Source organism: Ovis aries, chromosome 7, assembly GCF_016772045.2.
Source record: "Ovis aries strain OAR_USU_Benz2616 breed Rambouillet chromosome 7, ARS-UI_Ramb_v3.0, whole genome shotgun sequence".
NCBI classification, from domain to species: domain Eukaryota; kingdom Metazoa; phylum Chordata; class Mammalia; order Artiodactyla; family Bovidae; genus Ovis; species Ovis aries.
The window spans coordinates 45,739,683-45,763,143 of NC_056060.1; the positions used below are offsets into that span (position 1 = coordinate 45,739,683).

Sequence of the window (23,461 nt, forward strand, 5' to 3'; positions counted from 1 at the left end):
ACGTCTTCAGCCTTGGGCCACTCTGCTCTGCCTCCCTTGTGTCCAAGAGGCTTGTACTAAGCCCACCCCACCCTGTTCCAGCATGCTCCCTGCCTGGGCCCCCTGCCTAAGCCCCACTATGGCAAGGTCCCCGTTCTTCCCAGCCTGAGCCTCAGCCACGGCCCAGGCCCCTTCCCTTGACCCCAATACTTAATGGTGTTCAACAATAATAGGTACATAAAAACGCTCATGCCCGGTATCAGGGGTTCAGAGAAAATCCAGACAAGAACAGGGAAGTTTAAATAAACGGTTATGTCGTAAGAACTATAGGAGACCAGAGAAGAGGGAATTCCCGAGGTCCTAACTCACGCGTGTCATCTTCACCTACAAAATGACATCGGCTCTGGCTAAAGTTAATGATCCCCATAAAGGCAGGCACCTCACACTCAAGCAAGGTCCTGTCCCTCTGTCGGCAATGCCACCGCCCTCCGGGAGCCCACATGGCCTAACTGCTCTGACTCCAGCCTCTCTGTGCTCAAATCCACCCTCTGCCAAAGTGCCAGGAATCTCAAGGACACATAAAGCTTTACTACCTTTTCAGTCAGTGCTTCCTTTCGGCCAGGCATTCTGACAGTGCACTTCAGCCACCTTTGAAATACCTGGTCCCTTGAGCCAGCAATCACAATGGTGGCGCTCTATCATCAGGAAATACTCTTAACATGCAGAAATGCTTTCATATATGAAGACACTAAACCTTCCCTCTCCACCCTAATAAGAATTTGAAAACAATCTTATGATCCAAAAGAAGGGGCTAAGTTATTAACTGGGTTTGATTCTCTTGACTGGATATTAATTACCTAGCTAGGAAAAAAAATGTTGTTTATGGGATTTTGAGAAAATGCTTACTCTCTAATAAATAGAAAAACCAGAAAGCTAAACTGTACTTATGGCATGACCACAACCAATCCAGCCCATGGAAGAGAAACCTAAGGCAGTTAGTCAAAATACAAGTGTTTCCTGAGTGATGGGGCTCTAGGTGTTTCTCTTTTACTTTTAAATTTTGCCACACATTTTCTATAATGATAATGTTAAGAGCAGAGGAAAAATGAACTTTCTAGTTAAGACAAAAGATAAGGCTCCCACAGCTCCCCACTGCTGCCGCAGTTGTTCAGAAGGACACAGAAGGACACAGAAGACCCTCCACAAGTGAGCGCTACCTCAGCTTCCACAGCCCCTTCCCCCCGACCCTGTGCACCCCACCTTCCAGGCACATCTCATTACTTCATAGTCCTAGAAGCGCCCTTACACCCTCCACCTCAGAGCTCCACACACTGGTGTGTCCGCCCCCCAGGGAAACTGAAAATACAATGTTATTAGTCACAGGTCCTAAAAGATATAGGGGCATGCCTAAGATAAGAGAGAGGGAGTACAGATGTGGGTTCTGTCTTTAAAGGAGTGGAGGGGAAGGGTGACTAGCACTTGAAGAGTGCACTTTATATTGGTGAATTTAACACCTAGGAGCAAGAACTAGTGTGCAGGAAGAGAAAAATGGGGTCACTCAAGCAGTCAGTTATCTAGGTTACCTAGGCCTCTCTAAAAAGGGTCCTTAGTGGAAGGAGCAGCCTAGTTTTTGTCTGATTGTTTAGCTGGTAACTGTTATACAACCAGTAATAGATTCATCTGAGATGCTGAGATGAATGTCTTTGAAACAGATGCCTCAGCAATAGAAACCTAATGTTAGCCATTTACACTGTAACTTTTTAAATGCAAAGACATTCCCCCAGTTTCTTAAGGAGAAACTAACTTCCTCAACAAAAGAAGGGCCTTTTTCTGTCTATTAAGATGCTTACAGATCTGGTCAAAGTGTTCTCCCTCTTGCAATAATCCTTTACTAGAGAAGACTCTTGATAGTCCCTTGGACTGCAAGATCATCAAACCAGTCAATCCTAAAAGAAATCAACCATGAATATTCACTGGAAGAACTCATGCTAAAGCTGAGGCTCCAAATACTTCGGTACCTGATGCAAAGAATCGACTCACTGGAAAAGACCATGATGCTGGGAAGGATGGAAGGCAAAAGGAGAAGGGAGAGACAGAGGATGAGATGGTTGGAGGACATCACCAACTCAGTGGACATGAATATAAGCAAGCTCTGGAAGATGGTGAAGAACAGGGGAGCCCAGCATGCTACAGCCCACGGGGTTATAACGAGTCGGACACAATTTAGCAACTGAACAACAAAAACTAGTAAAGCAAGGGTAATCAAAACAGGTCCAAGTTCATTCGGGATTAATATACAGCTATGTAAGGAATTTAAGGGTGCAACTGTTGCCAGAAAGTGCCCCTCCAGCAATCCAGAAGCACTTCATTAACAAGTGGTATGTTAATTGTTGCTCACATACCCCTGGGCACAGATTCCCCTGAAATTCTCTACTGAGCAATGATGTCTTAAATTTGGGGCCGATCATATTTCAAAAAGCTCTTTAAGGCACGTCATCTGTCAGCCTAAAGCAATTTATTGTGAAGATACTTTAATGCTTTCAAATTTTCCTTAGAATTCTAAGTTAGATGACTTCTTGCTATTTCAAACTAATGAAAAATTTTACTGCACCAAAAGAATATTATGAACACTTCTCAAAATGATATTTATGAACTTTCTTCACCATGGCAAGTCAAGGGGAAGTTTGTGCCCTGAGTGTTAGCAGGGACCTCTCCCAGCATGCATACCGCAGTGTTTTAACACTTATTAGCAGCCTGTTTGGGGTTGCTGCTGAAGCTCTAGTAAGCAGACACACACAGATTATCAGGTCAGACATGCACCTCTGCTCTATGAGGCTAACTGCACAGGTGACAAGGGGATATTTATAAGCAATTCTGAGCACATATGTGTCAATGGGGAAAATGAAGCATCTTATACAGTTTGAGAAATTAACATGCTCAGGAAGAACAACATCAAAGTGAGATTTGTAAGAAAATCTATAAGGCATATAATCCAGGATGGGGCCAACCTAGGCAAAACCGGAAATGGTCACATAAATTTTTCATCTAGGTCTGAAATCTTCAGAGATTGAAGTGGGGGCGGGGGGAGTAGTTTGCTATCATGGGAAATAGCCAATCAGATCATCTTTGCTTTTACTGTGAGACCAGACTCTCAACCCCACAATAAGGCCAGGAAGTTGGGCTGCCTGATTCCTACCAGACTGTGACTTCCACTGAGTCTACAGGACTTTCCCCTAGTGGGGAAAAGTCCACCAAGCAAACCTCATAAGACTCAGGTCTCTGTCACTATCATGCCTCCCACAAGTCAAGTGGCTGCAGTTCTGAGGCCCTCAGACTTCCTTCCTCACTGGTGAAATAGGAAAAGACCTGTTTACAGCCTCAACCTCTGACAGTATTAGGGTGTGTGCAATCATTTAAAAAATTCAAACACCATCACTGAAGATGTGTATATTGTTATTAAAAAAAAAGTTCCCTATGAACTAATTTATTGGCTCAAGAAGTAGAAATTGCCTGCATGGAACTTGGTTAGGTGCTAGGAACCCAGGAAGGGTCACACCAGGCCTCTGCCATAGAGCTGTCCTCCCAATCCAGGGGAGGAAAGACCCAAACACAAAGGACTAGGATATAGTGAGGTACACAGTGGCAGGGCTGGAGGATTCATCCAGAGTGTTCTGGGGGTAGACTGGTGGGGGAACCAGAAGGAACCTCTTCATAAGGAGCTTCCCATGGGAGCTAGGTGGAGCTGGCTCTGGAAAATGACAGGGGCCACAGCAATTGGGTATCATGTACAAGAGGGGGCAGGAACGCCATGATGTTTCAGAATAAAGGGACATCTCGGGAAGGCTAGGCGAGGGGCGGACAGAGGGAGGAGCAGTCAGAGAGCTGGGCACCACCATCTCCATGACTGCATTTCACCCGCACTATTCTGCAGTGACCGTCACAAACCGCAAGTTAAATATGAGGACTGCTCTAAAGGATACACACACCTCAATGTTCACAGTAGCACTACTCCTAACAGCCAAGACATGGAAGCAACCTAAATGTCCATCACCATTTAGGATAAAGATGTGGCTCATAGGATACATGCACCACAATGTTCATAGCGGCACTATTCACAATAACCAAGACATGGAAGCAACCTAAATGTCCACTGACAGAAGAATGGATAAAGATGTGGCTCATACATACAGTGGAGGATTAGTCAGCCATTAAAAGAGAAAGAAATAATGCCATTTGCAGCAACATGGATGGACCTGGAGGGAGTCTCAGGTGGCTCAGCGGTAAAGAATCCACCTGTTAGTGCAGGAGAGGCAGGTTCGACCCCTGGGTCAGGAAGATCCCCTGGAGGAAGAAATGGCAACCCACTCCAGGGTTCTTGCCTGGAAAATCTCGTGGACAGAGAAGCTTGGTGGGCTACAGTCTGTGGGGTCACAAAGAATCAGACACAATTGAGCAACTGACCACTCACACAGGGATGGACCCAGAGATTGTCATACTGAGAAGACAGAGAGAGAGAAATATCATATAATATTTCTTATATGCAGAATCTAAAAAGAAATTATATAAATGAACTTACAAAACAGAAAGAGACTCACAGACTAAGAGAAAGAACTTACGGTTGCCAGGTGCGGGAAGGATGAGAAGAACGGATAGTTAGGGAGTTTGGGATCAACATGTACACACTGCTATATATAAGCTGGATAACCAACAGGGACCTACTGTATAACACAAGGAACCCTGCTCATTGTTATGTGCCAGCCTCGATAGGAGTTTGGGGGTAATGGATCCATGTATATGGATGGCTAAGTCCATCTGTTGTCCACCTGAAACCATCATAACATTATTAATCAGCTATACCCCAATACAAAATAAGAAGTTTTTTTTTTTTTTTTTTAAAAAAAAGCACTGCAACCCAGACATTGGGACTCAGGCAACTGTCTCAGCAACCCCTTGCTGCATAGTTACCACACTCCTGGCACATGTTAAGTTACATAAGAGATAAGACATATGGGTAAAAACAAACCAAAGTGGTTTCAATAAAAACACTTTTTTAAGATCAGAAGTTGTTAAGGCTATCACAGAAACGTATTTATGTAATATGGGGCTTAAACTGGCTCTAGAGAAAAATAAAATTAGAACATATCATTAGTTTAAAAGGAGACCAGATGCATCCAAACCACTAGGATGCAGCAGGTATCACCAATTTGAAGATTCATAAGACACCGTCCTTGGCATCTAACAGAGGGGTGGGGAGTGGGGGGTCAGCACAGGGAGGAGGAGTAGGGGGAGGCTTCTCAAGGGAGAGGATGTTTAAATCTGCAGATTGAGAAGAGAGGAGAAGAAAAGGGGACGGGGTGGTGGGATACTGCAAACAGGAAAGTTCTTGAGAGGGGATAGGAACCTGACCTAGTAGGAAAACTGCAAGCCAGAGGGTTGGGAATATTCTAGAAGAACATGAAGTAGCTGATCTGCAGACTGAGGACAGCAGCAGGCCACTGGACCTGAACACAGAGAATGGCACCCTTTTGCAAGAAAAGAGACCTTTTTATATAAACGTTTTCTTCTACCCCATACAAAGTGTTTGGCTCACTGGTGCTTGGAGATGGAGGCAGTGGTTCCTGGAATATCAGAAGCCTGTGTGCACTTTCTGCAGGAGAGGGTGGGGCGTTCAGCCACAGGACTCCCTGGAGGACTGTGACGTAAGGTAAACTCACCTGGAAAATGGTCCCCTGGCAGAGACCCTAAGGAGGGCCTCTGAATGACTCCGCACAATGCTCTCTCTGGCTCCTCTGGTGAATGCATTAGCTGTTCAGGAGAGGGTTTAAGGAAATGCAGACACACCCGCTCAGGAGGGGCCCGGTGGGGTGGGTCACATTCCTTTGAAAACAAGGCCCTGCTGTAATTTGTGCAATCAGACCAGAGATTGGACAGCCCAGCTTGGCTTCCCATTTACTACAATATCTCACTCCTGCCCAGGAAACCCCACCCGGGCTTTTGTTTGGAATTCTTGTTCCTTGATTAGGTGTAAGCCCTGTTACTCCCGCCACTCCAAAGTAGCACAGAAGTCTGATGGAGCCGCAATGCACAGCGCAGGCGGAAACCCTCTTCTGTGAATCAGGCAAGCGCGCTCTTTTCTTCTCAGTCATTTTAGAATGATGATTTCTTTTTCATTCCCTACTCAAGAGAGGAAGGTGGGGGAAGCAGGGACATTCTGTGCAACTGGAAAGGCAAATCGTTTTTGCTCTCGATTTAGAACCACGCGAGCCCAGGGGACACTCCCAGGCTGCACACAGAGCCTCTCATTGCCTCCTGACCTGGAGGCCTGGTACATCTCTGCATTCAGCTAGTGAGAGGGGATGAAGGGGACCAAGCCCTATCTGTGCACCAGATCTTTGCAAAGTCTGCAACGTCTTCCTCCCGGCAGGAATGGCAGAGCTGCACTGTGATGCTATCTGACCGCCTTCCTTATGTAGCTCAGCTGGGATCCAACCCCAAGGGCAGGCTGAAGAGCAGGGCGGGGTCAAGGGCCAGTCAAAGATAGATTCCAGAATGACTGACATTTCTTACAAGGAAAGACAGAATTTACAAGTAAATTTCATTTCAAAGCACCAAATATTAGAATTGGCAAAAAGAATAAATCGTTTCGTTAGTTAGTAAATACTCAGGTAATTTAGGAAGGCCTATCCTGTGGTCTGTCCAACCTCAAGTACCATGGGCCTACCTAACCTCCTGCCCTTCCCTCCACAAAGCCTTCTGGGGCAGGGGTGGAGGTCTGAACCTAAGGCAGCTAATCCATCATCAGGTCAGGGACCTCACATTTAGGTGATCTGGCTCTAACAAGCCAATTTTGGCCAAGACTGTCGCCCAGTCATTCTGAGTCTTTCTAGCTGATGGAATCCTAGCGGAGAGGTTGGAAGGTTAGAAGTCAGAAAAGCCAGGACTGGACCTTGCAAGTTCAAGTGCATGAAAAGAGGATCAAGGACACCTTGAGCTAGGCTCAGAGATGTGGGAACCCAGAAGAGCACCTTGAGTGTCTTAGCCCAACTCCCCTGAGCCTTGAACATCCTATTCTTCCCATCCTGTGAAGTCCAAGATGACACATGGAAACCTTCCCTGTTGACCAAACTGATGTGAACGGGTTTCTACCACAACCAAAGGCCCTTGCCTGAAATACTTGCCCAATGTGTGTCCAGTGCTATTTCAGAGCTAGCGTGGCAGATAAAACCTCCTACTGGAAAAACTGCAGAATGTGGCAGCAGAGCTGCAAGAAAATGCTAGTGAGATAATACACAAAGTCTGGCTCAAAAATGGGCAGCACAGCTCACTCTAGGTCGGATTTGCCAGAGAGCCCTCCTTAGGAGAGAAAGGACTCCACCTTGCCCAGGAAGAACAGGAAGGGTGTATCTGAACACGGAGGACAAAGCTGATAATCCCTCTGTGAATACGACTTCATTCTAATTCCTCTGGGCTGCAGCCACATCCGCTGGCCTCAGTCACTTAGACTGTAGCCCACGCAAAACGGGGAGAGGTTCTGCTGGCGAGCTCTCCTGCCCTGATTTTTGGTGATCCTAGTGAAATACAGCAATCCCTTGGGGTAGGCTACTTAGTGCTCTCTGGTTAACAACTGGCCTACAGGCTGAAAAGCAAGAGGCAGGTCAGGCTGCTGGGGAATCCTGCCTCTAAACTCCCCCCAACCTGCCTTCTGGTTCACATCATGAGCAGAAGGGCAAGGGGATGCTCATTCATAGTAGTCCAAGTGGAATCAGGAACTACATCCTGAACTTGTGAGAGGTATTCAGGGATGGGGATGGGAGTGGAGACAGAAAACAAACAAAGATGTCATAGCACGCCCTTAAGCAGCTTATCATTTATCAGGAAATATGACTTGTACACAGCGGACCCAGTCACAAGCATGCACACACTAACTGCTCACACTAAGTGCACACACCAACTCTTCATAAAATAGATGAGGAAATCATTCTAAATCCTGAATTCAAGGGAATTTTCATTAAGAAGTACAACTGAGTTGGAATATAAAATACTGTAGTTACGTAGGCAAGATGAGTATTACTGTAGAAACATGATTTAAATGAGTAAAATGAATGACAATGGTGGCTTTCAAGTTTTTTTTTTTTAAGCAGCCAAGTGTTTTCTTTAAATGTAACTTTACTGAGAAACCAATAAGCAAAGCAGATTCATCAAAGCAGAGCTCCTGTGGTTGAAATGGGGGCACAAGATCTGGAGCTCCTTTTCTGTAGGCTGCTCATGGGCCACCATAGCTGGAAAACCCTTCTTGTAAAATACTGGGGCTGATGTCTTTCAGGCACATGTGGTAATTTTAAAGTCACCTAGTGGAAGTGTGCCCAGGTAGCTGAATATACTTGCAAAAAAAAAAAAAGAGGTGATTGTTTACAAGGTAAGGGCTGAGATTTTTATTTTAACTGAGCCTGTGGTTTTAGTTTTAACTCTGCCAGTCTACCTCTGACAACCCAGAAACTTACCCCTCAAGCTCAGGGAAGGGCCAGAGTCCTGAGCTAACACATTAGACACCTTGTATGTCACTATCTGTCTCTTACACATCTGGTTCTTAAGTCTAAACTCACTCTGCTCCCGCACAACCTCCAAAGTCCCTCTGAATCTAACCTTCAGTAAGGATTTTCTGAATTTCAACCCTTCCAGTTTATTCTCAGGGCACACTGATAATGTGGCTCTGAAACCATTTACCTTAGCCTGAGGCTTGAACTCACATGCTGGGACGCAAACCCAGCCAAAACCCTGCCTGGGACTCAAACCCAAGTCTCTGGGACTCAAACCTGGCCAAAACCCACAGTCTTCCAGCTGAAGTCACACAACTGGTTTTAGGACCTAGTGAAACCCAGTTTCTTGACATCTCATGGCAGAAAGAATTCAGCGAAAGACAAAGTGATAGGTAAGAAGTGGATTTATTTAGAGAGAAACACTCCACAGACAAGAGCGTGGTCCTTCGCAGAGGGAGAGTGCAGCCTCAAAATGCGGTGCGGTTAGTTTTTATGGGCTGGGTAATTTCATAGGCTAACGTGTGGGAGGATTATTTCAACTACTTGGGGAAAGGGGTGCAGAGACTTCCAGGAATTGGGCCACCAGCCACTTTTTGGTCTTTGATGGTCAGCCTTGGAGCTGTCACGGCACCTTTGGCTGTGCTCTTTAGCTTGCTGATGTGCTACGATGATCATATATTGAGGATCAAGGTCTAGTCGAAGGTAACTTGTCAGCCATCTTGGACCCACTTGAGTCTAATCAGTTTAAGTTGCGTCCTTGGGCTATGTCATTCCTTCAAAAGTTGTGCCCCGTCCCCTTCCCTCCTGTTTCAGCTCCATCTGCTTAAGGAGAATATGACTATTATACCCCAAGATTTCACCCCAACTTGTGTCTATGCCCCCTCTGGCTAGACCCCCTCTACGGAACCTATGCTTTCCAAAAAATCTGATCATCAGGCTCATGTAAGTCAGCCTGGCCCAAAGCATGTTCCTAGGATTGCTGCAGAGGTCCTGTGCACCAGAAAGTCCTCAGAGGCTTCAGCAGCCTCCTATATGCTGTGAATTCCTTACAGGGGAATCAAGAAGGAGCACCTCAATGCATCAGGAACATTTCATGTGTGCGGCATATCCCACATCACTGCCATGTCCTTTGGGAAACATCAGTGACTTAAACATTTCCTCCAATTACAGTCAATTTGATATTTTCTCATAAATACTTTCCTCTAAAGATAACCAAATCAGAAATATGTGGAAATGAGCCAACAAATGGTAAATTACAAGCAATGTCCCATTAAAATGAGGAAGATGACAAGGATGCATGCTATTTCTCCTCAATATTTTACTTCACCCTCTAACTAACGCAGAGAAATGAAGTAAGATAAAAATACTAGGGAGGAAGCAGGATTTCTTCATTTTTTTGCTAATGAAATGCCTGTCTGCCTAGAATCTAGTCAATTATAGATGGCCAGATACAGTAACCATTTAGAAAATGCCATTTTAAAAAATTCCAGTCATTACTAAGAAGGAGAGAAAGAGAGGGAAGGAAAGCGGGGGGAAAAACCTAGAAATAAACTTACCTATAAATATAACAAATCAATCTTATCTTAAATTTTATTGAAGGACAGTAAAGGAAGATACAATAATGGAGATAACTACCATTTCCCAGATGAAATAACTCAATATTGTTAGACAGCAATTATCTCTCTCCCAGTTTAAAAAAATCAGTGTGACGCAACCAACAGAGCAACAGGATATTCTACAGAACTTAAAGCTGATTCTAAAGTTTAATTGGAATAGAAAAAGCTTCAGAAAGACTATGTTTTTAAAAAAGGGAAAACTATCTTGACAAAACTAAACATGCTGTAAAGCTATAGTAACTAAAATGGTGTGACATCGTCACACAAATAACTAAACAGGATACAAGAAACAAATACATAGATGTCAAGGCGACAAGAAACTTGTCATTTAAAGTAAAAACAACAAACTATTTGACACATTATGCTGCTGCTACTGCTGCTAAGTTGCTTCAGTCGTGTCCAACTCTGTGCGACCCCATAGACGGCAGCCCACCAGGCTCCCCCGTCCCTGGGATTCTCCAGGCAAGAACACTGGAGTGGGTTGCCATGTCCTTCTCCAATGCATGAAAGTGAAAAGTGAAAGTGAAGTCACTCAGTCGTGTCCGACTCTTAGCGACCCCATGGACTGCAGCCTACCAGGCTCCTCTGTCCATGGGATTTTCCAGGCAAGAGTGCTGGAGTGGGGTGCCATTGCCTTATCTGATTTGACATATTATAGTAGGAAAGTAAACAGTCAACGTAACAAAAATGAAGTTACAAGTCTACCACTGTCAGACACAAAAACAAATTCTAGGCAGGTAAGAGGCACAGATGCAAAAAATTATAAAGCCAGAAAAAAAAAAAAAAAAGTGAAGACACTCATTTATATATTTACAAAGCCCATGAAACAAAGAAAAGCCTACAGATGTAGTAACACTACAGGAAAACCTTCTACATCGTGTGAACAAAGCCAAAGGCATGTAAGAAAGAGACGTTATTTACAAATGATACTTTGAGGAAGGCGACGCGATTAGCCTCAAAGTTCTTATCGTGTTTAAGTATTTCTTAACATTTGAGAACTCAAATATTGTTAATAACACATATTTAAACTTTTTTTTAACCAAAAAAGTTAATATGAAGGACCACTTCAAGTAAACCCTTTCATAAATATTCACAAATTAAAAATTAGTACAGTAGAAAAAAATGTGTTTGCTATTTGTCAGGAATAAAATTAAGACAACTGTGGGCAATTATCTAAAATATTTTCCCTTAAACATTCTCCTTAGTGCCTCTCCCATAGATATTCTGGAAGAGAAACTATGTGCTCAACTGGGTGTGCGTCCTGGTTTTTCATGATTATCTGAACGCCTGCATGAGTAAACAAACAATCATCCCATAAGTAAACCAAGATTCTCCTAGGGAAGAGACCCTGTAACTCCCAACCTGTGGGAGGGATGTTCTCTTTTCTTTTCAAAAGGGATAGATTTTATAAAACTAAAGAGTTCTGTGAATTTTTCATAGCAAATGCATTGTAAAAAATTTAAAAAAAAATGTTTTAATCCATGTCTCTGCCAAATCCTTAAGTTTTCTCCACATCTACAAAGAGACCTACTGGAGTCTTGCTCAAGTGCTGAATTTGGAATCAAGGTGCAAAGTTACCATGTAAAAGACAAACCCTCTTTGCAAAGTAGAATCTTATGCCCTGCAAGACAGAATCTTCTAGGCCCTTTTCACTGTGAGGTGAGGAAATTCACACTCAGCCAGTGGCATGACCTTATCTTTTCCATTCTTTTCAGAAACCAGTCCTTCTTGGTAAAGTCATACTTTTTTATTTTACCATTTTCTAATAGTCAACTGGTAACCTTGCCTGCACGCTCACTCAGTCGTGTCAGACTCTCTGCAACCCCATGGACTGTAGCTCACCAGGCTGCTCTGTCCATGAGATTTTTCAGGCAAGAATACTGGAGTGCGCTGCCATTTCTTCCTCCAGGGGATCTTCCTGACCCAGAGACCGAACACACACCTCCTGTGTTACAGGTGGGTTCTTTACCACTGAGCCTCAGGGGAAGCCCCCCGGGAACCCTAAATGGGTGCAATTTCCCTGTCCTAGAAACAGCATATATCATTTATTGCAAAGGTCTGCAATTCTGGGTTTTTCCATCAATCAATGCTACTATTGTGTTAAGTCTGTCTTTCCTAGGAGCATTTTTATTATCTCACTTTAAATCATCCTTGGTGAAAACTATAATTTTCTGATAGAAATAAGGCTTAAAATTCTATCAAATGTTCATATCTAGTATCAACAGCTGGAACAAAGAGGTCTCACCTCCTCACCCTAGATTAGGGAGTTCTTATCTACAGGATTCCCAGTCACTCCTCCCTGTGGGCATGGAACTCATAAGTGAGCATCAGATGTCTTTTTTCCTCTAGTCATGGGGAGGGGAGGGGTTACAGAATCACTTTGACACAAAAGTGTTCCTCACATTGTAATCATTCTAAGAATATCTGTGTGCTAATTAGTATTATGCATTTTGCCTGATCCTGGGCAATGTTTACTCACTGGCATCCACTGATTAAGTACTTTTCTATCAGGAAATTAAATTATTTGAAATCTTCCATCAAGCCTAGTGATTTTAAAAAAAATCATAAAATTCCAAGACTGAATCTATGTTGTGTTCTGTAGCTTACGCTACTGGCAAAAAATTAAACACAAATTAGATTAAAAGACATTTATCACAAGCTCATTGCTTAGCACAAAAATTAAACTATCACTGTTAAATAGAAACATCATTTATGTAATTTTTCCTGACAACTTAAGTATTTTATAAATAACGGGAAGCATTTTTTACACCTAAATTATATGAATTAATAAAGCATAACACAAAAGAGGCAAATATTCAGTTTCATCTGTATTGAATTATGGGTATAAAATGCATTTATTTTCATGTGTGTTTATTAAAAGCCTTGAAATGACACATACCAAATTCTTAACACTCTTTAGGAAAGGGTGGGGAAGAGTGAGAAGAAGAGAGGATTTTTAAAGTTTATTTTCTAAGTATCTGTCTGTATCACTTGAATTCTCTAACATGTTCAATTCTGTCATTTTAAAAATAGGAAAAATGCAGAATAATGCTGGCACAGACGCACTGGAAACGGCACTGTGGTGAATTGCTATGGCACAGTGAACTGGTACAACATTTTCACCAGGTATGTAACGCCTTTAAATATGTTTGTGTCCATTGACTCTGCAGTTATTTCTTTTGCGATTACCATGGCTATCTTAATTTTCATAAAGAAAAGCAATGTAGGTTAACATATATATCGCACTAGATATTTAAAATACAAGCTTTTGAAATGTAAGCTAGACAAGTAACAGTAGAGTTGATTCTTACTATTTGCAGTACTTACGTTCTACAGTCACCACAAACACAGAACTAGTACGTACTTAACTATTGCTTCAAAAGGGAAACCCAGAGTTAGGTTCTTGAGAGCCTCCAGTCACAGCAGTTTCATCAGCTCATCAATACATAACCCTGTGTTATGTGTGTCTCCAGACAAACAGATTGATGGACAGATATGACTGACATTGAACTCATGGCCAACAGCACCATCATTCATGCCTCAACAAAGCTTATATAAAATACCCCTATTTTCTCCATAAGGCCTGTTACAGCCTTCCTGTGCTTAAACACTACACAGCACTATACTTAGGGGCTGTTTGAAATGGCAAAATCACCAATAAGAAGCACAAAAATCTGAAAAACGTGGCACTAAATAGACCATGAAAGGGATACTTGTTTACAGACTGAGAGTTGACACAAGGCACAGCATCACCTTGCTTGACCTCAGCTGGGAACAGATGCATCAGGTGACTCAGAGTTTTTTTGCCTCTCTGCACATGTGTGTATCCAAGACTAACTGTAAAGGAGCCAGCAGTATCGATTTTAGATTTACAAATGAATTTTAGCAAGTAGACCAATTTGCAAATATGTGATCTTACATAATAATCAATTGTACGCCTTTCCCTTTATTAGATGGAACAATATTCTCAAAAGATTAACAGCAGAGTCAAGAGAGATCCACGAAAAGCTTTCTCGTCTCTGCTCGGTGGTTCTCAACCAGGTGTGATTTTGCTCCCAGGGGACATCTGGCAATGTCTGGAGACGAATGTGGGTTGTCATGCTTGGGTCTAGTGGGTAGGGGGCCAAGGGTGCTACAAAACACTAGGAACGTACAAGACAGCCTCCCAGCAACAGGATTATCTGGCCCAAATTATCAATAGTGCCAGGAATAAGAAATCCTGTGCTAAGTGACCTTTATCTTTACACCTATCAAGATACACACTAATGCCTAAACAATAAACAATTAAATGTTAAGGACAAAGCAGTTCTCCTGCTTTATTGGAGCCCCTTTACTTTCAAGCTGCTAAGTTGCTTCAGCCGTGTCCAACTCTGTGCAACCCCATAGACAGCAGCCCACCAGGCTCCCCTGTCCCTGGGATCCTCCAGGCAAGAGTACTGGAGTGGGTTGCCATTTCCTTCTCCAATGCATGAAAGTGAAAAGTGAAAGGGAAGTCGCTTAGTTGTGTCCAGCTCTTAGCGACTCCATGGACTGCAACCTACCAGGCTCCTCCATCCATGGGATTTTCCAGGCAAGAATACTGGAGTGGGGTGCCACTGCCTTAAAGGAGCATCCCTCGTGGTAAAGAATTCACCTGCCAACGCAAGAGACACAGATTCCATCTTTGATTTGGGAAGATCCCACATGCCGCAGAGCAACTAAGCCCACACATCACAACTATCGTGCCTACACTCTAGAGCCTGGGAGCTTCGACTACTGAGCCAACCTGCTGAAACTACTGAAGCCTGTGCACCCTAGAGCTCATGTTCTGCAACAAGAGAAGCCACAGCAATGAGAAGTCAGCGTACCGCAACTAGAGTAGACCCCGCTCATCACAAGAGAAAAACCCACACAGCAATGAAGACCCAGTGCAGTCAGAAATAAGTAATAAATAAATGCAACTGAAAACACAAAACAGTTATAAGCTATATTGAGAAGTATTACTTTTCCCATCATTTCCACTTGAATGGGGAAACTCCCACAATAACATAAAACATGGCACCAGCCTGAAATTTTATTTCTGTTTCAACACTGCTACTGCTACTGCTGCTAAGTCACTTCAGTCGTGTCCGACTCTGTGTGACCCCATAGACGGCAGCCCACCAGGCTCCCCCATCCCTGGGATTCTCCAGGCAAGACACTGGAGTGGGTTGCCATTTCCTTCTCCAATGCATGAAAGTGAAAAGGGAAAGGGAAGTCAGGCAAGACACTGGAGTGGGTTGCCATTTCTCTCCAATGCATGAAAGTGAAAAGGGAAAGGGAAGTCACTCAGTTGTGTCCAACCCTTAGCATGGACTGCAGCACACCAGGCTCCTCTGTCCATGGGATTTTCCAGGCAAGAATACTGGAGTGGGGTGCCATTGCCTTCTCCAGTTTCAACACTAGGAAACTAAAAATCATTGCTACATAGGTAATAACAAAGTATAATCTGCAGTATACTGCTCATGAGATAGAGAAGTACACTTACTCCTAGCAGCCTTCAGATTAAGTTACAAGCCTTTGAGAAGGTTCTTATAAGTTACCCTGTCTGAGGAAGAAAATGAAACAGTCTTATGGCTTAATGATTCTATGAAAAAAGGCCCAGTTAAGTGTCCCCCAAATATCCTTACTGCACACTGAACCCATGTGCCTTTAATATTATATATTTATTCAGTCTTGAATCAATCATATTTTTAAATAGTGAATCAAGCAATTCGTAGAGTGGCCTCCAAGGTCACTCAAGAGCATTTCAAACCCACTGAGCTAACTGAACAAGGATAAATAATTCCCAACTGGGAGGCAGACTAGTAGACTAAGAATTGCACTTGGAGTTTGGAACCTGAATTCTTGGCTGTGTGAGTTTAGAGTCAAGTGATTAATTTCAGAGTCTTTTATTCTGGAAAGTTGTTTCAGCACAACTGTGTAAAAATAAGGCCAAGATACTGTTTCCTGTCCTAAGCATGCTCTGCTGGAGCTTACATGCTCTGCTGCCAAATGCTTTCAACTTCCTACAGGGTCCTGCTGACAACTCAGACCTAGAAACCCTCCATCCTTCTGCGACTTTGCTGGCCGCCCTCTTCCTCTCCTCCAGCCTGCATTTGCAGCCCCACACCCACATACCCCACTCCCGGCCAGGACTCTTCAGACCACCAGGATCAAAACCACCCAAGGAGTCAGAGATTAACATGTGATCCTCGGCCCACATTCCTGACCTACTAATTGAATCTCGGATGGAAGAGTCGGGAATCTGTATGTCCACTCCACCTCCCACTTATTTAAGAACGATGTAGCCCAGCCACAGAATAACACCTGTGGCTTCCTGAAAATGTGTCATTTCATCTTTGATTTATTGATCACAGTTTCTATCGCCTCACTCTATCCCCTAAGCCCACTTTCAGCATGCCAGTGGAGCTAGGAAATGTCATCTGCTGTTAATACATCCATTTAAGACAAATACCTCTTTTCTAAACTTTAATATGCTGCTTATGATATCCACCACATAACGTCAGAATTGTGCATTTACTGGCTTCCACAACCAGACCGAGAGCACAAGGGCAGAGATTATGTGCCACACCTAGCCTCATCCCCATTCGCAAGCACAGTCCATGGCACACAGCAGTTCTCATTTGTTGGACAAATGGATGGACAGATGGCCTGCCTCTTAATGGCACTACTGAACTTCAGTAACTTTACAAAATTTGTGATTAATGTTAATGTGAATAATCCAAAGACTCAATTGAGTACCCCACCCCTCAGAAGAATGTTGAGTGAGTGGACCATCTCTCAGAGAGCCTCACAGGAGAAAGGAGAGGTACTTCTCCGGAGCCATTCAAATCTGGCACTCTGAAGGGTCTTCACCAGAGAAGGCAGTGGCACCCCGCTCCAGTACTCTTGCCTGGAAAATCCCATGGACGGAGGAGCCTGGTGGGCTGCAGTCCATGGGGTCGCGATGAGTCAGACACGACTGACCGACCTCACTTTTACTTTTCACTTTCATGCGTTGGAGAAGGAAATGGCAACCCACTCCAGTGTTCTTGCCTGGAGAATCCCAGGGACGGGGGAGCCTGGTGGGCTGCCGTCTATGGGGTCACACAGAGTCGGACACGACTGAAGTGACTTAGCAGCAGCAGCAGCAGCAGGGTCTTCACAAGTTGGCTAGTTGACTGAGTAAGTATACTCCTAGCGAGGAGCAAAAGCAGACAATGAAGATGAGAAGGAAAACTGGTCACCAAAGGACTTTTCTGGGCATGAGAAGACTATAGTTAAGGCCAAGGGTAAACATTCTTATCATCAAAGATGAAGACAAATCTGTAATTAGCCCAAATGGATCAGCCCACAGGATAAAGTCTAGACTCATTCAAGGTTAATTATCCTGGGATTCAAAGCTGTCCATAATTTACAGGTGGAATGGACTTTTTTTTTTTCCCATTATTAACCCATTGATCAAACCTCCTATTCACTTCCACCTTTCTAGATTTTCCTTTGGGAAATCACTATGTGGCAGCCTCAGGATTTAGGTGCTGGTGGTCCTAAAAAATGAGCCCCAGAGGTTGACTCTTACTAGTATAAGCCAATCAGCACCATCTCATCCCCATTCTGACTAATTGTGAGATGAGCAGAAACTCAGGTCTAAGTACAAGGCATTCCCCTGGCTGCCTCGATGGTTAAGACTGGGCCAGTCAGAAAAAGCTCAGGTCTTTTATTGGATGGTGTGGATGTGAACAAAGAACCACGTAGCCATGCTGCTGGCAGCCATCTTGTGAACATGAGGAAATCGAAGGGAATCTTGAGGACCAGCTCTGCAACTTGAAAAGTGGGCCTTTCCCCCATAATCAAACCAAGGAGTTATCCAGTTTAAGCTAACTCGGGTTTTTCTGTTATCCAAAGCATCATGATGCATGCCCATTCCTACCTTTCAAGTTGCTCTTTCCCTTTCCTCTTAACACAAACACAGATCTGCTATTTCAAGAGCCTGTATATTGTCCACCAGCATAACTCATTCATTCCCACCTCCACACCTCTGTGTGTCATTTATGCCTAAAATGTTCTTCCCTCATTCTCTCTTATTCAAATTCAGTCTGATCTTCTAGACCCAGGCTGGCATCCTTATCTCTCTAAAGGCAGATATCCAGAACCATAGTTTTCTTATCGCCTCTGAACTCCTGACCTTGAGAACACCATCTTTATTCGTTGTCATCCATATCCCAACCTAACAATTTTTTTTAAATGTTCTTACTTTTAATTGGAGGATAGTTGCTTTACAATGTTGCGCTGGTCTCTGCCGTACATCAACAGGCATCAGCCGTAGGTATAGATACGTCCCCTCCCTCTTGAACCTCTAGTGCTCCGTGACAACCTAGAGGGGCAGGAGGGGGTGGGAGGTGGGAGAAGAGCCAACCTTACACTCTTAATGATCCTTTTAACATTTTATCCATTTTAAAAACAGAGTCGCAAACTGGAATTCAGGTACTCTATATTTTTCAACCCTTTCTGAACAGCCTCTTGCACAATGTCTTATGGTTCTCAGAAAACCAATAAATCTCTCCAGGCAAATTCAAACTGTGATTTAAACCTCTAAGTGACTGCCAGACATACCCTCTTATTTCACAAAGCAACACAGAACATAGCAAGGAATTTCGGCATTACACGGTTGGCCAGGGTCCCATTACATTTCACAACCAGACTGGCAGGAACAGCTGGATGAAGATGCGAAATTCATCAGGCTCCCTCCCCATGTGCAGATCACTGAAGGCCTTCCAGTGAAGATGCAGACTGACACTGCAAGGTCTAAAAAGTCAAGTCCCAGACCTTTCAAACACCTGTATAAAAATCATCCTAGGGGCAACGCCAGACCAGAAAACAGGAAAGCGCAGTCCAGGCTGTTCACAGAACAACAGCTCTGATCACCTCTAAGCCTTTCATATCCTCTTTCATGCTTGAAGTCTTAGGCTCCTTTAGAGCACCCAAGGGTGCATCTGTAAGATTTAAGTGAGAGTCACGCAGTAAACAGAGACTGAGATTTATCCTCCTTCACAGTGACAGTTAGGAGACAATGAGTAAGGTGAACAATGATGTCAGGATCTAGGATTATTTCCACTGAAGATGACAACAGAAAATGAGAAAAAAGGGAAGTGTGTGTGTGTGTTGTGTGTTCACACACAAGCAGCAAAGATGCGGATTCAGCCAAAGGATCAAAATAGTCCTGGCCACTCCAAGTCGACCCTTTGGTGCGTGGCATGACAGGCCTCCTGCACAGAGATTTTGATGCTTCAGTTAGGGTTTATATAATATCACTTGACCATATTTTGCAACAGGTTATAGAAATGGAAGGGCTGCCTGACAAAATTTACACCACCACTATAAATGATCTATAGCAACAGCTTTCTTATATGTATATACCCATAATGACTGAGAGCTTAGTGCCAGTTAATCCTCCCCTCCTAGAGACTAGTGGTTTCTTGGCTCAATGGCCAGAGTCATCCATTCAGTACTGCTGCTTCACTCTTTTTCCTGCCTGTTCAACACTGCCTTCTCTGCCTAGGTCCTAAATGGGTCCTGAAGAGGTTCACAGATTGCATTTCATTGATCAGCTCCTGCAGACAATGTTACAGATCAAAAGCTTGTCAACTGACACATTCCATGTCTTCTCACAGTCTCTGCATATCACAAGAATTACCGTGTCTTCTCACAGTCTCTGCATATCACAAGAATTACCGTGAGCAATTCAGTTCTACTAGTGGCTCAAGTTTGCAAATGCTCTCAAAATTGCCCTTTATTATTAGCCACGTGGCTACTAGAGATGGGTCTCAAATCACTCTCTGGTTTTGTTTTGTTTTGTTTTTGTATTGGGGTATAACCAATTAACAATGTTGTGAGAGTTTCAATTGAACACTGAAGGGACTCACTCAGCCATACAAATAAATGTATCCAGCCTCCCTCAAACTCTCCTCCCATCTAGGCTGCCACATAACATTGAGCAGAGTTCCATGTGCTATACCACAGGTCCTTGTTGGTTATCCATTTTAAACACAGTAGCAGCACTTTTTGTTCTAAAGAGATCTGCCTTGGCTTTGTGGTCAGTGACCAACCTGGTTTTGCTTTTCTATCCAGATTGTCCACGGTGTCAAGATGGTTTCATGAACTATCGCTGGCCCAGACTCTCCCTGGATCTGTATGCTAAGAAGGATCCTCTCTTCAATTCTCTAGACTGGACAGAAAGAACAAACCTTATGACTAAGTGAGGTTACAAATCCTGTCTCCTAAGAAGCCAGTCTAGAACACCAGTCTTTCTGCTTCTTTCAAAAAAAAAAGTCTCCCTAGCTCACAACTATGGGCCAAGAAATGAAATAACCAGAATAGGGCAAAAGTAGAGGAGTAAATCCAAATAGCTGCTGTTTCACCAGGGGAAGAAACCAACCAATCACCACCATAAAAATCCGTGCCCACACTTAAATCCCTTCTCTGAATCCCACAGAGGCAGATTAGCCATGTCCCAGTGCAACGGTCTAGCTCTGTGTTAAAGGGGAAGTCCCTGTCCAAAATCTACTTCAATGAAGCCATGTGGTTTGCAGCAACTGCTTTTCTTTATAATCAAGAGGTCAGGAAAAGTGCCCCCTTAGAGATGCGGGAGTCCATGCCTGCTTCCTTCCCCACACTGTGTGCCAAGCAGACCAGCTACATCTCCTATCAGAGGACCTGCTCTTGCCATAAGAAGCACAAATGGCTGTTCCCCTCTCAAGCTTCCAGTCTTTCAGAATGTTCCAGCCCCACCTAATGTCCTGCATGGCTGGCGCTACTGCTTCACAGAACCAACAGAATATGGAAACAACATCCCTTAGACCTGGGATGCACAGAGATAGCCAAGACTGTCCCTGGTAGTCTTTCCAAACCATATTCCAGGAACTGACAGGATCATTCTGGGACACAAATACCCTCAGCTTCAAGCTGCTATTCTGGGTATCCATTCAATATTTATTGAGTGCCCAGCTGGAACAAGGTACTGTCAGTACAGCCCAGCCGGGTTAGGCCTGCACAAGGGCTCACCAGCACACCCTGAGTGGTATGAATTTCAGGGCTCTGTCCAGGAAAAGGGAACTATTGTACTTTATTGATTTAGTTCAGCATAAAAGGATATGCAAATTTGCAGATTTGCAGGCTATGCTATGTCTGGAACACCACCAGAAAACTTGGAAACTAACACACACACACACACACACAGTAGGATAAGACATACGTGGCAGCTGCAAGGTTAAAGAGAGGCTTCCTCACTAGAAAGGTTTCTAATCCTATCAACCTGCCTTTTCCCCGCTGTTTAATTTTTCTCCTTTAAAGAAAAATACGGACTTCCCCCCAAATACCTTAATCATTATTGCAACAAGTAGTCTATGAAAGGAAGAGCAAAGAAATGTATTGTTTTCCATCCCCCATTTTCCCATACACATCAGTCAATAAAAGAAAAACAAAACACGTAATACACACAGTGAACTGCTCCCTGAGGTCACCCCCAAATCTCCACCGACTTAGGCTATTAATGCTACAACTATGCTGTCCCTGCTGATATGGGAACAAGGAAAACTATAATAAAGCTAACTTATCCCGATAATGTTTCTTTATTTCTACTACAACTCAGCATAGAAATAGCACACAGTCACTTTTTTTTGGTAACTCGACTCAAACTTGCTTTTAAAAGGTCTTTCTCTAGAGAAGAGTAGATGATCACAGGGCAGAGGGAGAGAGGGTGTAGGATGGTCTGGTGGCAGGTAAGTTAGGAACAGTTGTTCCAGAAAATGAAAAATGTTCCAAAGCAGATCAGAACCTAGAATCTTTGCAAGATTATGAAATTCACGTCTGTTCTCTTCAGGCAAATATGACCCTTCCTGTCCATACTTTGCAGGTGTTTCCCCAGATGTCTGGAGACAAGTTTTTTTAGAAATATATGATAAACCTCACATCTTCCTTTCTAGTTATCACTATGTATCATCTTTTGGAATGACCCATGAAAAAATGGCTGAGAATACAGATGCCCCACAGGAGGCAGGGACTATACGTCCTGAGAGTCTGGAGGAAGGGGTGCCCTAAACTCCAGGAGGTTGAGGGTACTGTGGAAGAGATATAGAACTAGGCTTGGACCACTCAATGCATACCTGTTACAGGCAAGAAACTTCCACAATACTTTTGAAGGTCTGGAGAAATAAGGAACATTGTTTTTTCAACTTTCAGGTATATAATATACTATTGACTATAATCACCTTACCGTACATTAGATCCCCCATATTTATTTATTTTGTAATTGGGATTTTGTACCCTTTGACAGATATCTTCACATTTCTCCCAACTGCCAGCCCCTGGCAACCACCATTGTATTGTTTCTGTGAGTTTTGCTATTTTAGATTCCATGCAGTGATATTACACAGTATTTCTCTGACACATTTCACTTAGCATAATACCCTCAAGGTCCACACTTCCATGGTTGTCACAAATGGCAGGATTTCTCTCCTTTTCATGGCTGAACAATATTCTATTGTGTATATGTACACCGCATCTTCTTTATTCCTTAAGGAACATTTTGAAGCAATCTAAAATCTGGATTACTGAACTTATTGAAGAACAGATTCATGGAGAGAGTAACCTTAAGAACACATGTAATTACAATAAAGAAAACTATAGATAACTTTTCGTATGGAGCTTGGAGAGAGAAGGATGACCTACTATGTAGCGCAGGGAACTCTGCTCAATATTACATAACAGTAAGAGCCTAAGAGGGAAAAGAATTTGAAAAAGAATAGATCCAGGTTTACGTATACCTGGATCACTTTGTTGTACAACTGAAACTAACACAACACTGTTAGTCAAATATACTCCAATATAAAATTTAAAGTTAAAAGAAAAAATGAGACTTGATGTGACCTCTCAGTTACCTCTTAGACTGTGGGGACCGGAAGGCCATCAGATTCCCTGAGGGCCAGATGGATTGCAACGTTCTCACCGGCCTTCACAGCAGCTACAGGCTCCAAATGTCACTCCCCTAAGGCCCCATCCTGGGTTCTTACTCACCCTAGTCCTCCTGTAGCTGCTCCCTATTTTTTTTTAAATTCATTTCAGTCGTGTCCCACAGACAGCAGCCCACCAGGCTCCCCCGTCCCTGGGATTCTCCAGGCAAGAACACTGGAGTGGGTTGCCATTTCCTTCTCCAATGCATGAAAGTGAAAAGTGAAAGTGAAGTCGCTCAGTCGTGTCCGACTCTTAGTGACCCCATGGACTGCAGCCCACCAGGCTCCTCCATCCATGGGATTTTCCAGGCAAGAGTATTGG

The 23,461-nt window shown here is 43.5% G+C and overlaps 1 protein-coding gene and 1 long non-coding RNA gene across 13 annotated transcripts in view; one reads left to right on the forward strand and one right to left on the reverse strand.

Annotated features, from left to right (window-relative positions):
* Window positions 1-23,461, reverse strand: part of TLN2 (talin 2) — a 498,466-nt gene that overhangs the window by 309,030 nt on the left and 165,975 nt on the right. For 2 of the 12 annotated variants that reach the window (XM_060417824.1, XM_060417825.1), the window contains exon 3: window positions 14,674-14,765. The exons of 8 other annotated variants lie outside the window; for them this stretch is intronic. The gene's annotated coding sequence lies outside the window, so the exon portion shown is untranslated. Of the gene's footprint in view, window positions 1-5,693; window positions 5,803-14,673; window positions 14,766-23,461 lie in introns of those variants that run through there. 2 more of the 12 variants (XM_012181410.4, XM_060417826.1) reach the window with 1 other exon arrangement.
* LOC114115611 (uncharacterized) lies at window positions 6,013-14,677 on the forward strand. Its single transcript, XR_003589912.3, has 3 exons — window positions 6,013-12,088; window positions 13,166-13,258; window positions 14,086-14,677. It is a non-coding gene; the product is annotated as an uncharacterized LOC114115611 (long non-coding RNA).